Source organism: Heptranchias perlo, chromosome 4 (assembly GCF_035084215.1).
Source record: "Heptranchias perlo isolate sHepPer1 chromosome 4, sHepPer1.hap1, whole genome shotgun sequence".
NCBI lineage: Eukaryota > Metazoa > Chordata > Chondrichthyes > Hexanchiformes > Hexanchidae > Heptranchias > Heptranchias perlo.
This window is the reverse complement of record NC_090328.1, coordinates 138440510-138457181: the sequence shown is the minus strand read 5'-3', so window position 1 is coordinate 138457181 and position 16672 is coordinate 138440510. Positions and strand designations below refer to the sequence as shown.

Genomic DNA, 16672 nt, shown 5'->3' with positions numbered 1-16672 from the left:
TGTAGTTTTCTCCCCTCTTCCATTTTTGTGTGGAACTGCCAGCCTCCACTTAGCAACCATCCATACTGGTGGGATTTAAGTTAGTAGCACAGAGTCGCAGGACTGCAACCCATCACTTCATATTGCAGCTGTTTCTGAGAGTGCTCCACAAGTAAAATATAAAAGACTGAACAGGCTTGGCTATTTTCTGTAGAAAAGAGAAGAGGGGTGACCTTATAAAGGTCTTTAAAATTCTGAAGGGTTTTGATAGGGTAGACATAGAGAAGATGTTTCCACTTGTGGGAAAACCCAAAGCTAGGGGCCAAAAATATAAGATCATCTCTAATAAATCAAATAGGGAATTCAGGAGAAACTTCTTTACCCAAAGAGTGGTGAGAATGTAGAACTTACTACCATACTCAGTGAATTAAAAAGGGATCTTGCCCAGGATGATTGGAAACAAAAATTGGAAAGCAAAACAGTAATTGAACAATGGGAGGCCATCGAGGAGGAGTTGGTTCAGGTACAGAGTGGACACATCCCTACGAGGGGGAAAGGAAGGGCATCCAAAGCTAGAGCTTTCTGGATGACTAAAGATATAGAGATTAAAATGAAACAGGAAATGGAGGCTTATGACGAATGTAAGGTTCATAATACAGTAGAGAACCAGGCTAAATATAGAAAGTACAGAGGAGATCTAAAAAAGGGAATAAGAGGGGCAAAGAGAGAGTATGAGAATAGATTAGTGGTTAACATAAAAAGGAACCCAAAAGTCTTTTATAAACATATAAATAGTAAAGGGGTGGTAAGAGGAAGGGTAGGGCCGATTAGGCACAACAAAGATCTTCTTGTGGAGGCAGAGGGCGTGGCTGAGGCACTAAACGAATACTTTGCATCAGTCTCAACTAGAGAAGAGGATGCTGCCATTGTAGCAGTAAAAAAGGAGATAGTAGTGATATTGAACAGGATAAAAATAAAGAGGAGGCACGTAAAAGATTGGCAGTACTGAAAGTAGAAAAGTCACCCAGTCCAGTTGGGATGCACCCTAGGTGACTGAGGGTAGTAAAGGTGGAAATTGTAGAGGCTCTGGCCACAACCTTCCTTAGTAATGGGCATGGTGTCGGAGGACTGGAGGATTGCAAATGTAACCGTTCAAAAAAAGGGAGAGGGATAAATCCAGCAATTACAGGCCAGTCAACCTAACATGGTGGTGGGGAAACTTTTAGAGACAATAATCCGGGACAAAATTAATTGGCACTTGGAAAAGTCTGGGCCAATAAATGAAAGTCAGCACGGATTTGTTAAAGGAAAATCGTGTTTGACTAACTTGATTGAGTTCTTTGATGAAGTAACAGAGAGGGTTGATGAGGGTAGTGCGGTTGATGTTGTGTATATGGACTTTCAAAAGGCATTTGATAAAGAGACACATAATAGACTTGTTAGCAAAATTAAAGCCCATGGGATTAAAGGGACAGTGGTAGTGTGGATACAAAATTGGCTAGGGGACAGAAAGCAGAGAGTAGCGGGGAACGGTTGTTTTTCAGACTGGAGGGAAGTATACAGTGGTGTTCCTCAGGGGTCAGTATTAGGACCACTGCTCTTTGTGATATATATTAATGACCTGGACTTGGGTATAGGGGGTATAATTTCAAAGTTTGCAGATGGCACGAAACTCGGAAATGTAGTAAATAATGTGGAGGACATAGACAGACTGGTGAAATGGTCAGACACATGGCAGATGAAATATAACGCAGCGAAGTGTGAAGTGATGCATTTTGGTAGGAAGAATGAGGAGAGGCAATATAAACTAAATGGTACAATTTTAAAGGGGACGCAGGAACAAAGAGACCTGGGGGTGCACATACACAAATCTTTGAAGGTGGCAGAACAAGTTGAGAAGGCTGTTAAAAAAGCATAAGGGATCCTGGGCTTTATTAATAGAGGCATAGAGTACAAAAGCAAGGAAGTTATGCTAAACCTTTATAAATCACTGGTTCAGCCTCAGCTGAAGTATTGTGTTCAATTCTGGGCACCACACTTTAGGACGGATGTCAAGGCCTTGGAGAGGGTGGAGAAGAGATTTACTAGAATGGTACCAGGGATGAGGGACTTCAGTTATGTGGAGAGACTGGAGAAGCTGGGGTTGTTCTCCTTAGAACAGAGAAGGTTAAGAGGAGATTTGATAGAGGTGTTCAAAATCATGAACGGTTTTGATAGAGTAAATAAGGAGAAACTGTTTCCAGTGGCAGAAGGGTCGGTAACCAGAGGACACAGATTTAAGGTGATCAGCAAAAGAGCCAGAGGTGACATGAGGAAACATTTTTTTACGCAGTGAGTCGCAGTGATCTGGAATGCACTGCCTGAAAGGGCGGTGGAAGCAGATTCAATAGTAACTTTCAAAAGGGAATTAGATAAATACTTGAAGGGAAAAAGTTTACAGGGCAATGGGGAAAGAGCAGGGAACCAGGACTAAATGGATAGCTCTTTCGACACGCTGGGCCGAGTGGCTTCCTGCACTATACCGACGATGACACTATGGTACATGGAGTCGTTGAGGCGAATAGCATTGATGCCTGTAAAGGGAAGCTGGATAAGTACATTTCGGAGAAAGGAATAAAAGGATTCCAAAGTTACAAATGGCATCCCATGAGACTGTGACCGTGGCAAACTATCCCTCCTCATCCTTCACAACCTGTCTCCAGCCTTTGAGAAGGTTGACCACAGCATCCTCCTCCAATGCCTCTCCTTCATTGTCGAGCTGGGTGGGACTGGCCACACCTATCTATTCCCATTCCTATCTATCCTGTCATAGTCAGAGAAACACCTGCATTGGCTTCTCTTCCCTTTCCCACACTCTTTGGCCACGATATTAGCGGGGAGGCGGGGGTGATTGTACGTGTGGGTGACCCGCCCAATAAAATCTGTCCGTTCCCCACACGACCGCGGGTAAATTGGAGCCACTTAACGTGGCTTCCGGGTTTGGCGTCCGAAAGCTGCACAGTGGGCGGACTGCGCACCCGCATCACAGGCTGTCAGCTGGAGGAGCTCTATTTAAAGGGGCAGTCCTCCAATGGCTGCTCCTGGAACAAACACCCAAATGGAACAATGGAGCAGCACAGGGGAAAGGCTGTTCCTAGACTCAGGTGCGACTGGATGGGGTGAGGAGGAGGAGGGATGTGTTTGACCCGGCGGACGGGAGGAAGTGGCCTGTCTCTGCCACCAAGAAGGCCCGGCTCGAGGTGGCAGAGGAGGTCACCAGCAGCAGCAACGTCTCCCGCACCTGGATACGGTGCAGGAAGCGCTTCAATGACCTAACTAGGTCAGCCAAAGTGAGTACACTTACTCATTCTCCTACATTCCGTCTTCCACATCACTGCCCCCACCCCCCAACTCATTCTGCACTGCCAACACTACTCCATCACATCACTCCTCACACCCTCTCAAACCTCATCCTCAACTTACCTGCACTTCCTCACCTCCCCTGACTCACCCCACCACTACCACACAACCCAATCCTCATACAATGTCATGGCTCTGTCTCATACTCACCCTCTGATGCATCTCTTTCACGGTCAGCCTCACACAAATCATTGCATTCGTCAGTTGGCCACATCACCATCACTCACTCACGTGTCTGTACATTCTCCCCTTATAGGAGAAGAGAGCCCAGAATGCACGGGGAGGGTGAGGACCGGAGGGGGCCGCAACAAATAGTCGTCCTCACAGACGCGGAGCAGGAGGCGCTGGAGCTGAGCCGAACCCTCGAGTGCCTGTCCATCGGGGGACGCCGAGACTGGCACCCGACAAACGGCTGGTGGCAGAACTTTAACATTCATCACTCACAATAGCAATTGATGTTAACATGCCTTGCCATCTTCAGCACCTCAACATCTGTCATCATGCTTAATATTGCCTTCTCTTATAGGGCCTTCAGCAACCGCTGTGACAGCGGAGGGTGATTCCTCAGAGGACCTGCCAGCCTCTGAGGGGGCACCGTCCCATCTGAGCGAGCCATCCACCAGGGCAGATACACGCACCTCGGTGGGTCCTCGTCCGCAGTTAGTTGGGGTCGCACATGGTGAGTCACCACACACGTGTGAGCATGAGCAGACACTGGTGTCAGGGGCAGCTGTAGAGAGTCCGTGTCGGTGGGAGCACTCCTCTCCAGGCTCTGCTCAGCTGGGCACAGATGCTGAACCCTGGGGGCCATCCTTTAAAAGGAGAATGATCGAGGGGCAGCAGCACATTTGCGAGGTGTTGGAACAGGTGCCACATGCACTCTCCACAATCGCACAGAGGATGGAGGAGTCCAACTCCTGCATAAGTGGAATGGTGGCACAGGTAAGGGAGGGAATCTCTGAGATACTGTCACAGGGACGTGAGGGCGAATCTGAGATAGTGACGCAGATAAGTGCAGGAATGTCTGCGATGGAGAGAAGGCTAGCCTTCACGGAGCTTCAAGCACAGCTCACAAATGAGTCCATTCAGGCCCTGACAACGGCCCTTCGGACTCAGGGTGAACAACATTCTGCCGCATTAAACAGGCAGGCAGCTACACTAGCACTGACCTTACAAGGCTTCACACATGTCCTCCAAACTGTCATCCAGCAGAGTGGTAGGAGTGGTGTGGGCCTGGCCCAGGGGAGCGATGATGGCGAAAGGGGACATGGAAGTGGGGACGCCACTCAAAGCGCCCCCATGTCTCACCCTTTGCCCCCCTCTCAACCAGTACCCGCAATGCTGCCTCCTCTCCAGGTGGCCGAGTCTGCCCCTGCACAGGTGCAGGTGGGGTAGTCTTTGGAGGGGCCCTCACAGGCTCCAAAACCCAGAGGGCGTCGGCCAAAAGCATCTAATCGGTCAGGGCATGAACAAGAGCAACCTGCCACTACCTCTGCTGCAGCCACAGGGGAGGCACCACATAGAAGTAGTCGGAAGCGTAAGGCAAAGGTTTTGTGAGCACGAAGGGGATGCACAAGGGTGTCTAACGGTTAGTCATGGAACCATAGAAAAGATACAGCACAGAAGGGGGCCATTCGGCCCATCGTGTCCGCGCCGGCTCGAAGAACAACCAGGTGCCCATTCTAATCCCACCTTCCAGCACCCGGTCCATAGCCCTGCAGCTTACAGCACTTTAGGTGCAGGTCCAGGTACTTTTTAAAAGAGTTGAGGGTCCCTGCCTCTAACACCAATTCAGGCAGTGAATTCCATACACCCACCACCCTCTGGGTAAAAAAGTTTTTCCTCATGTCCCCTCTAATCCTTCCACCAATCAGCTTAAATCTGCGTCCTCCAGTTCTTGAACTCTCCACTAGGGGAAACAGGTACTTCCTGTCTACTCTATCTGGGCCCCTCATAATTTTGTACACCTCAATCAAGTCTCCCCTCAGCCTCCTCTGCTCCAAGGAAAACAACCCCAGCCTATCCAATCTCTCCTCGTAGCTGCAATTTTTAAGCCCTGGCAACATCCTTGTAAATCTTCTCTGCACTCTCTCCAGAGCAATTACGTCCTTCCTATAATGTGGTGACCAGAACTGCGCACAGTACTCCAGCTGTGGCCTTACCAGCATTTTATACAGTTCCATCATTACATCCCTGCTTTTGTATTCTATACCTCGGCTAATAACGGAGAACATTCCGTATGCCTTCTTCACAACCTTATCTACCTGTACTGCCACCTTCAGGGACCTGTGCACATGCACTCCAAGGTCTCTCACTTCCTCTACCCCTCAATATATTCCCGTTTACTGCATATTCCCTTTTACTGTTTGTCCTCCCTAAGTGCATTACCTCACACTTCTCCGGGTTGAATTCCATTTGCCACTTTTCCGCCCACTCCACCAACCCATTGATATCTTCTTGGAGTCTACAGCTATCCTCTTCACTATCAACTACACGGCCAAATCTGCAAATTTGCCAATCATGCCCCCTATATTCAAGTCCAAATCATTAATATATACCACAAACAGCAAGGGACCCAACACTGAGCCCTGTGGCACACCACTGGACATGGATTTCCATTCGCAAAGACATCCATCGACTTTTACCCTTTGTTTCCTGTTACTGAGCCAACTTTGGATCCAATTCGCCACATTTCCCTGTATCCCATGGGCTTTTACCTTTCTGACCAGTCTGCCATGTGGGACCTTGTCAAATGCCTTACTAAAATCCATGTAGACAACATCCACTGCACTACCCTCACAATCCTCCTTGTCACTTCCTCAAAGAATTCCATCAGATTTGTAAGGCATGACCTTCCCTGAACAAATCCATGCTGACTATCCCTGATTAAACCATGCCTTTCCAAGTGACAGTTTATCCTATCTCTCAGTATTGATTCTAATAGTTTGCCCACCACCGAGGTAAGACTGACCGGCCTATAATTGTTCAGCCTTTCCCTCGTACCCTTTTTAAACAATGGTACTACGTTTGCAGTCTTCCAGTCCTCCGGTACCTCCCCTGTATCTAGTGTGGATTGAAAAATGATCCTCAGAGCATCCGCTATTTCCTCCCTGGCTTCCTTCAATAGCCCAGGAAACAATCCATCCGGCCCTGGTGACTTATCAACTTTCAAGGATTCCAGTCCCTCGAGTACTTCCTCTCTTGTTATGTTTACCTTATCCAATATTTCACACCTCTCCTCTTTCACTACTACGTCCGGATCATCCCTTTCCTTTGTGAATACGGAGACAAAATATTCATTTAAAACCCTACCCACATCCTCTGCTTCTACACACAAGTTACCCTTATCATCCCTGATAGGTCCCAGATTTTCCTTCGCTATCCTCTTGTTCTTAATGTACTGATAAAATATCTTTGGGTTTTCTTTAATCTTACTAGCTAATATTTTTTCATGCCCTCTCTTTGCTTTCCTTATTTCCTTTTTTACATCATCCTTGTACTTTCTATACTCCTCTAGGCTTTCTGCAGTATTTAGTTTTCTGTGACAGTCATAAGCTTTCTTTTTCTGCTTTATCTTGCCCCGTATACTTCTAGACAACCAGAGGGCTCTAAATTTGGCAATGCCACCCTTTTTCTTTGAGTGGATGTGTCTGCATTGTACCTGTAGAATTTCACTTTTTAGTGCCTCCCACTGGCTTGCCACTGATTTCTCCTCAAAGTAGTTGTGTCCAGTCCACTTCTGCCAAATCACCTCTTAGTTCTGTAAAATTTGCCTTCCCCCAATTTAAACCGTTTACTCCTGATTTAACTCTGTCCTTTTCCATAATAATGCTAAAACTAACTGAATTGTGGTCACTATCCCCAATATGGTCACCCACTGTCACTTCACCCATTTGCCCATCTTCATTTCCCAGGACTTAATCTAGAATTACATCCCCTCTTGTTGGGCTTGTCACGTACTGGCTAAAAAAGTTCTCCTGGACACCAGTCAAGAATTTTGCGCCCTCTGTGCCTCTCACACTGTTTGAATCCCAGTTGATGTTACGGTAGTTGAAGTCCCCTACTATTATTGCCTTCTTATTTTTGCACTCAGAAATTTGCCTACATATTTGTTCTTCAACCTCCCTTTCGCTATTCGGGGGTCGATAGTACACTCCTAGTAGTGTGACTGCCCCTTTTTTATTTCTTAGCTCAACCCATATGGCCTCGATTGATGATCCATTTAGCATATCATCCCTTCTCACAACTGTAATTGATTCTTTAACCAATAATGCTACCCCCCACCTCACCCCATCCAGTAGGACCTGGAGTGAGGCATCAGTAAACCTGGGAGCAGCCTTTCCCCTGGGCTGCTCCATTCTATAATTTTGTTTGTTTGCTGTAGGAGCAGCATTGGAGGACTGCCCCTTTAAATAGGGCTCCTCCAGTTGACAGCCTGTGATGCGGGTGCGCAGTCCGCCCGCTGCGCAGGTTGACGACGGGAAACCCGGAAGCTACGCTGAGTGGCTTCAATTTACCCGCGATCGGATGGGGAACGGACGGATTTTACTGGGCGGGTTACCTACGCGCCCAGTCGCCCCCCCAACCCCCTGCTGCCATCCCGCCTCTCTGGTAATATCGGGGCCAAATAGTCTGCAGAGGGATATAGACAGGTTACGTGAGTGGGTAAGAAGGTGGCAGATGGAGTATAATGTGGGGAAATGTGAGATTATTCACTTTGATACGAAGAATAGAAAAACAGAATCGTTTTTAAATGGTGAGAAACTATTAAATGTTGGTGTTCAGAGAGATCTTGGTGTCCTCATACAAGAAACACAAGAAGTTATCATGCAGGTACAGCAAGCAATTAGGAAGGCAAATGGCATGTTGGCCTTTATTGCAAAGGGGTTGAAGTACAAGAGTAAGGAAGTCTTACTGCAATTGTACAGGGCTTTGGTGAGACCTCACCTGGAGAACTGTGTATAGTTTTGGTCTCCTTATCTGAGGAAGGATGTCCTTGCCATGGAGGGAGTGCAACGAAGGTTTGCCAGATTGATTCTTGGGATGTCAGTACTGACGTATGAGGAGAGATTGGGTCGACTAGGCCTATATTCACTAGAGTTTAGAACAATGAGGTGATCTCATCGAAACATATAAAATTCTAACAGGACTAGACGACTAGATGCAGGTAGTCCAGAATCAGGGGTCACAGTCTCAGGATACGGGGTATGCCGTTTAGAACCGAGATGAGGAGAAATTTCTTCACTCAGAGGGTGGTGAACCTGTGGAATTCTCTACCACAGAAAGCAGTGGAGGCCAAGTCATTAGATGTATTCAAGGGATATGGGGAAAAAGCAGGAACAGGGTACTGAGTTAGACAATCAGCCATGATCATTTTGAATGGCGGAGCAGGGCCGAATGGCCTACTCTTGCTCCTATTTTCTATGTTTCTATGTTTATCTAAGGAAGGATAGACTTGCCTTAGAGGCGGTGCAACAAAGGTTCACTTGATTGAATCCTGGGGTGAGAGGGTTGTCCTTTGACGAGAGATTGAATAGAATGGGCCTATATTCTCTGGAGTTCAGAAGAATGAGAAGTGATCTCATTGAAACATATAAGATTCTGAGGGGGCTTGACAGGGTAGATGCTGAGAGGTTGTTTCCCCTGGCTGGAGAGTCTAGAACTCGGGGGCATAGTCTCAGGATAAGGGGTCGGCCATTCAAGACTGAGATGAGGAGGAATTTCTTCACTTGGAGGGTTGTGAATCTATGGAATTCTCTACCCAGAGGGCTGTGGATGCTAACTCGTTGAGTATATTCAAGGCTGCGATCAATAGATTTTTGGACTCTAGGGGAATCAAGGGATATGGGGATTTGGGAAGGAAAGTGGAGTTGAGGTCGAAGAACAGCCATGATCTTATTGAATGATGGAGCAGGCTCGAGGGGCTGAATGGCCTACTCCTGCTCCTATTTCTTATGTTCTTGGCCCCCTCCTATTTCTCCTGATCCTCTCCCGGATCCCCTCCCCTCTCTGCCCATGATTTTCCACGTGGCAACCTCAACCCTTTCCCCCAGTTCCAGACTCTCAGATCCTCCTGACCCCCACCCTCTTTTTAATCTCACACAGATGTGTTGCAGCACCTTTCTGGTACCCTCTTCCTGCCTGATCCCTGTACGCACCTCCAGCCTGGCATTTTTGGCTGTCAACTTGCTGTGGTCCTCAAAAATTTAGGAGATAGATACATCAGTACTATCAGGAATATTATGAAAGCCACACAGAGACACTGGGAGAACTGTAAAAGATAGAGGAAAAAATGAAAGAAAGACTTTCATTAATGTACCGCCTTTCAGGACCTCAGGACGCCCCAAAGCACTTTACAACCAATGAAGTACTTTTGAAGTTAAGTCACTGTTGTAGTGCAGGAAACGCGGCAGCCAATTTGCACACAGGAAGGTCCCACAAACAGCAATGTGATGATGTCCAGATAACCTGTTTTAGTGATGTTGGTTGAAGGATAAATATTGGCCAGGACACCGGGGAGAACTCCCCTTCTCTTCTTTGAATATTGCCATGGGATCTTTCAAATCCACCTGAAAGGGCAGACGGGGCCTCGAAAGATGTCACCTCTGCCTGTGCAGCACTCCCTTAGTACTGCACTGGAGTGCCAGTCTGGATTTTGTGCTCAAGTCTCTGAGGGAACAAGAGATTTATAGAAAGAGTGAGACAAAAGTAAAAGCATCAGGCCTGGATACAACACTACAATGAGGAAAGCGTGCATCAGATTTACAGAGAAGGGGAAAAAAGGTGGGCGACAAATTAAGACAAAGAACGACGCAAAAATAGTTGGTGTTTGAGAAAGAAGCAGACAGTTACAGAAAGGGAGATACAGTATGCCAGTGTATTCTCTGATTCATCATGAGCAAAACCATGGGAAATTGGCTAGTTTTTCTTTAAATGTTAAAACATCTTTCTCGCAGTAGCAACAGATAATCTGTTCCAAGGTGAAAGAAGATTTAACTTTTTTTAAAATCAGCTAATGGATTCAAGCCCAGTCTTGTTGACCATGTGATCACTCCACCCCCTATCTGCATCATCTCTTTTTGAATAAAAGTTTTTTTTAAAAATAGGAATTCTTTTAGTACTTCTTAAAATAAATCCTCTCCAAACTAACATTCCTTCATTTGCCTCTGCCACCTATTGAAGATTTATTTGGTAAGTATGGCTGCCATGTGGCCCATTGATCCCACCCTAAACCATGTTTATACATAGAAAAACATACGTATATAGAGGTTACAACACCGAAACCGGCCATTTGGCCCACCAGTCTGTGTTGGCGTTTACCCTCAATGTGAGCAAATAGTTCGAATCACATTTACCCATTCTATTCCCATATCCCTTTATCCTTTTCAATATAATCTTGAATGTTCATAGTTTCTGCCTCAGCCACTAACCCGGGAAGTGAACTCCATAGCCACAAAGCTCTCTGTGTGAAGAAGTTTCTCCTGCCCTCTACTCTCGTTCTTGAACCCCTCAACTACTGGAAACTGTCTACTTCGATCCAATCTGTCGCATTCTTTCACAATTTGAAACACTTCTATTATATTGCCTCATAATCTGTGTTGTTCTAACAAAGAAGTACTTAATTTTTCAAGTCTTTCTGCATATTTGTATTTCCCCATACCTGCGTTCTACTCTCTCTTCGGGTACAGACTGGACACATTCCCAAGAGGGGGAAGGAAGGGCATCCAGAGCTAGAGGTCCCTGGATGACTAAAGGTATGGAGATTAAAATGAAACAGAAAAAGGAGGCTTATGATGAATGTGCCACATAAAAGGCTTATCAGCAAAATTGAAGCCCATGGAATAAAAGGGGCAGTGGCAGCACGGATACAAAATCGGCCGAGTGACAGGAAACAGAGCGAAGTGGTGAACGGTTGTTTTCGGACTGGAGGGAGGTGTTCCCCGGGGTCGGTGCAGGAAATAGAGAGTAGTGGTGAACGGTTGTTTTCGGACTGGAGGGAGGTGTTCCCCGGGGTCGGTGCTGGGACCACGGCTTTTTTTGATACATATTAATGACTTGGACTTGGGTGTACAGGGCACAATTTCAAAATTTGCAGATGACACAAAATTTGCAAGTGTAATGAATAGTGAAGAGGATAGTAATAGACTCCAAGAGGACATAGTCAGGCTGGTGGAATGGGCGGACATGTGGCAGATGAAATTTCACGCAGAGAAGTGCGAAGTGATACATTTTGGCAGGAAGAATGAGGAGAAGCAATATAAACTAAACGGTACAATTCCAAAGGGGGTGCAGGAACAGAGAGATCTGGGGGTATACTTGCACAAATCTTTGAAGGTAGCAGGACAGATTGAGAAAGTGGTTAAAAAAGCATACGGGATCCTGGGCTTAATAAATAGAGGCATAGAGTACAAAATCAAGGAAGTTATGTTGAACCTTTATAAAACACTGGTTCGGCCACAACTGGAGTATTGTGTCCAACTCTGGGCACCGCACTTTAGGAAGAATATCAAGGCCTTAGAGAGGGTGCAGAAAAAAATTACTAGAATGGTTTCAGGGATGAGGGACTTCAGTTATGTGGATAGACTGGAGAAGCTGGGGTTGTTCTCCTTAGAGCAGAGAAGGTTAAGAGGAGATTTGATAGAAGAGTTCAAAATCATGAAGGGTTTAGATAAGTAAATAAAGAGAAACTGTTCCCATTGGCAGAAGGGTCGAGAACTAGAGGACACAGATTTAAGGTGAATGGCAAAAGAACCTAAGGCGACATGAGGAAAAACATTTTTACCCGGAGAGTTGTAATGATCTGGAATGCGCTGCCTGAAAGGGTGGTGGAAGCAGATTCAATCGTGGCTTTCAAAAAGGAATTGGATAAATACTTGAAGGGAAAAGATTTGCAGGGCTATGGGGAAAGAGCGGGGGAGCGGGATGAACTGGATTGCTCTTACGAAGAGACGGCACAGGCTCGATGGGCCGAATGGCGGCCTCCTGTGCTGTAACCATTCTATGATTCTATTTAAAGTTCATAATTCAGTGGAGTTCCAAGATGAATACAGAAAGTACAGAAGAGAACTGAACAAGGAAATAAGAGGGGTAAAGAGAGTGTATGGGAATAGATTAGCGGGTAACGTAAAAGGCAACACTACAGTCTTTTATAAACATATAAATAGTGAAAGGATAGTCCAAGGAAGGGTGGGGCCGATTAGGGACCAAAAAGGAGATCTTCTTGTGGAGGCAGAGGGCATGGCTGAGGTACTAGATGAGTACTTTGAATCCATTTTCACTGAAGAAGAGGATGCTGCCAATGTCACAGTAAAGGAGGAGGTTGTAGACAAATTGGATGGGATAAAAATAGATAAAGGGTAGGTACTTAAAAGGTTGGCAGCGCTCAAAGTAGAAAAGTCACCCAGTCTGGATAGGATGTATCCTAGGTTAGTGAGGGACGTGAGGGTGGAAATTACGGAGGCTCTGGTCACAAACTTCCAATCCTCCTTAGATACGGGAGCGGTGCCAGAGGACTGGACGACGGCAAATGTTACACCCCTGTTCAAAAAAGAGAGAGATAAACTCAGCAATTACAGACTAGTCAGTCTATCGTCGGTGGTGGGGAAACTTTTAAAGAAAATAATCCGGGACAAAATGAATTGGCATTTGGAAAGACATGGGTTAATAAATGAAAGCCAGCAAGGATTTGTTAAAAGCTAATTGTGTTTGGCTAACTTGAAGTAAAGGAGAGGGTTGATGAGGGTAGTGCGGTTGATGTATGTATAGACTTCTAAAAGGCGTTTGATAAAGTACCACATAATAAACTTGTAAGCAAAATTGAAGCTCATGGGATTAAAGGGGCAGTGGTTGCGTAGGCTAAGGGCAGAAAGCAACGAGTCGTGATGAAGGGTTGTTTTTCAGACTAGAGGGAAGTATACAGTGGTGTTCCCCAGGGGTCGGTATTAGGACCACTGCTCTTTTTGATACATATTAACAACCTGGACTTGGGTATACAGGGCATAATTTCAAAGTTTGCAGGTGACATGAAACTCAGAAATGTAGTGTACAGTGAGGAGGATAGTAACAGGCTTCAGGAGGATATAGACTGGTGAAATGAGCAGACACACAGCAGATGAAATTTAAAGAAAGAACTTCACTTACAAAGCATCTTTCACAACCTCAGGACGTCCCAAAGTGCTTTACAGCCAGTTAAGTACTTTTGAAGTGTAGTCACTGTAATAAATGCAGCAGCCAATTTTCACACAGCAAGGTCCCACAAAGAACAATGAGATAATGACCAGATAACCTGTTTTCGTGATGTTGGTTAAGGATCAATATTGGCCAGGACATCAAGGAGAATGCCCCTGCTCTTCTTTGAAATAGTGTCATGAGTTATTTTTACTAGGATAATCCTAGAACTGAGAGGTTATACCTATCAGGGAAGATTGAACAGGCTGGGACTCTTCTCTAGAAAAGAGAAGACTGAGGGGTGACCTAATAGAGGTCTTTATAATTATGAAATGGTTTGATAGGGTAGACGTAGAGAAGATGTTTCCACTTGGACAAGTGTGGATTAATTAAGGAAAGCCAGCACAGATTTGTTAAAGGCAAATCGTGTTTAACTAACTTGATTGAGTTTTTTTGATGAGGTAACAGAGAGGGTCGATGAGGGCAATGCAATTGATGTGGTGTATATGGACTTTCAAAAGGTGTTTGATAAAGTGCCGCATAATAGACTTGTCATCAAAGTTGAAGCCCATGGAATAAAACAGGCAGTGACAGCATGGATTCGAAATTGGCTAAGTAACAGGAAACAGAGAGTAGTCGTGAACGTTTGTTTTTTGGACTAGAGGGAGGTATAAAGTGGTGTTCCCCAGGGGTCGGTAATAGGACTAATGCTTTTCTTGATTATATATTAATGACTTGGACCTGAGTGTACAGGGCACAATTTCAAAATTTGCATTTGACACAAAACTAGGAAGTGTAGTGAACAGTGAGGAGGATAGTGATAAACTTCAAGAGGATATAGACAGGCTGGTGAAATGGGCGGACACGTGGCAGATGAAATTTAATGCAGAAAAATGGGAAGTGATACATTTTGGTAGGAAGAACGAGGAAAGGCAATAGAAACTGACGGCTACAATTCTATAGGAGGTGCAGGAACAGAGAGATCTGGGGGTATATGTGCACAAATCATTGAAAGTGGCAGAGCAGGTTGAGAAAGCGGTTAAAAAAGCATTCAGGATCCTGGGCTTTATAAATAGAGGCAGAGAGTACAAAAGTATGGAAGTCATGACGAACCTTTATAAAACACTGGTTTGGCCACAACTGGAGTATTGTGTCCAGTTCTGAGCACCGCACTTTAGGAAGGATGCGAAGGCCTTGCAAAGGGTGCAGAAAAGATTTACCAGAATGATTCCAGCGATGAGGGACTTCAATTACATGGATAGACCGGAGAAGCTGGGGTTGTTCTCCTTAGAGCAAAGAAGGTTGAGAGGAGATTTGATAGAGGTATTCAAAATCATGAATGGTCTAGACAGAGTAGATAGAGAGAAACTATTCCCATTGGCAGAAGGGTCAAGAACCAGAGGACATGGATTTAAGGTGTTTGGCAAAAGAACCAAAGGCGACATGAGGAAAAACTTTTTTACACAGCGAGTGGTTATGATCTGGAATGCACTGCCCGAGGGGGTGGTGGAGGCAGATTCAATCATGGCCTTCAAAATGGAACTGGATAAGTACTTGCATAAAAATTGCAGGGCCACGGGGAAAGGGCGGGGAAGTGGGCCTAGCTTGATTCTCTTACAGAGAGCCGGCACAGACTCGATGGGCCAAATGGCCTCCTTCCGTGCTGTAACCATTGTATGATCTATGATTCTACTTGCAGGGGAGACCAGAACTAAGGGCCATCAATATAAAATAATCACTAATAAATCGAACAGGGAATTCAGGAGAAACCTCTTCAACCAGAGAGTGGTTGGAATGTGGAATAGTTGAGCGTGACGAGCTTAGATGCATTTAAGGGGAAGCTAGATAAACACATGAGGGAGAAAGAAATAGAAGGAATTGTTGATGGGGTTAGATGAAGAAGGTGGGGAGGAGGCTTGTGTGGAGCATAAACACTGGAATGGATCTGTTGAACCAAATGGCCTGTTTCTGTGCGGTACATTCCATGTAATTCGATGTAAACTGGGGTTGTTCTCCTTAGAGTGGAAAAGGTTAAGGAGAGATTTGATAGAGGTATTCAAAATCATGAAGGGTTTTGATAAAGTAAACAAGGAGCAAGTGTTTCCAGAGGCAGAAGGGTCGGTAACCAGAGGACACAGATTTAAGATAATTGGCAAAAGAACCCGAGGCGACATGAGGAAAATGTGTTTACGCAGCAAATAGTTATGATCTGGAATGCACTGCCTGAGAAGGTGGTGGAAGCAGCTTCAAAAGTAACTTTCAGAAGTGAATTGGAACAATCCTTGAAGGGGAAAAATTTGCAGGCTATGGGAAAGAGCAGGGGAGTGGGTCTATTTGGATAGCTCTTTCAAAGAACCGGCACAGACATGATGGGCCAATGGCCTCCTTCTGTGCTGTTTCATTCTGTGATTCTAATGCTGTAGTATCCTTTCTATAATGTAGAATTCAATACTGCGCATGGTACTCTAACGGAGGTCATTTAAGGTTTTCGATACGCTCTTCATTACCTCTTTGCTTCTATGTTCTATACCTCTTGAGATATAACGAAGAATTCCATCAGCATTTTTTACAGCCATGTGAACCGTAGGGATCTCTGTGTTCCTATAGTCTTTTTTTAAACTGAGATTCCACTTTCCTTAGCTCATCTGCTACATCATTTGGACTCCACTCTGTTTGTTGTGACATTACTAACCCTCACTTTGGGCCTTTACGCACTCTGTGAGAACCCTTCCCAGACGAATACTAAGCCAGTGGTTTGGTGTATATCAACCACCTCAGCATAGATAACCTTTGATTTTATAATGTCAATGGGATACAAATTTTGACTCTGCCCAATTGCAGTATTATCTGTTCGCGATGGCCTGCTTACATTTGACTCTCTTGTAATGGAGAAGAACTTGAAATGATGGGGACATGTCCTGAGGATGCAATCTTATAAGGCGGTGATTTGTTACCGTGCCCTATATCTCAATCAGAATACTCAAATTTGCTTAATATTTTACTGAAACATTTTGACAAGTTCATTTCAAACCCTCTTTTGTCCCTTGGTACTTTTTTTCTATTCGTTCGTGGGATGTGGGCGTCGCTGGCGAGGCCGGCATTTATTGCCCATCCCTAATTGCCCTTG

At 45.3% G+C, this 16672-nt stretch overlaps 1 protein-coding gene across 6 annotated transcripts in view; it reads left to right on the top strand.

Moving 5' to 3' along the window:
* Window positions 1-16672, top strand: part of frem1a (Fras1 related extracellular matrix 1a) — a 337163-nt gene that overhangs the window by 264412 nt on the left and 56079 nt on the right. The window lies entirely within an intron of this gene.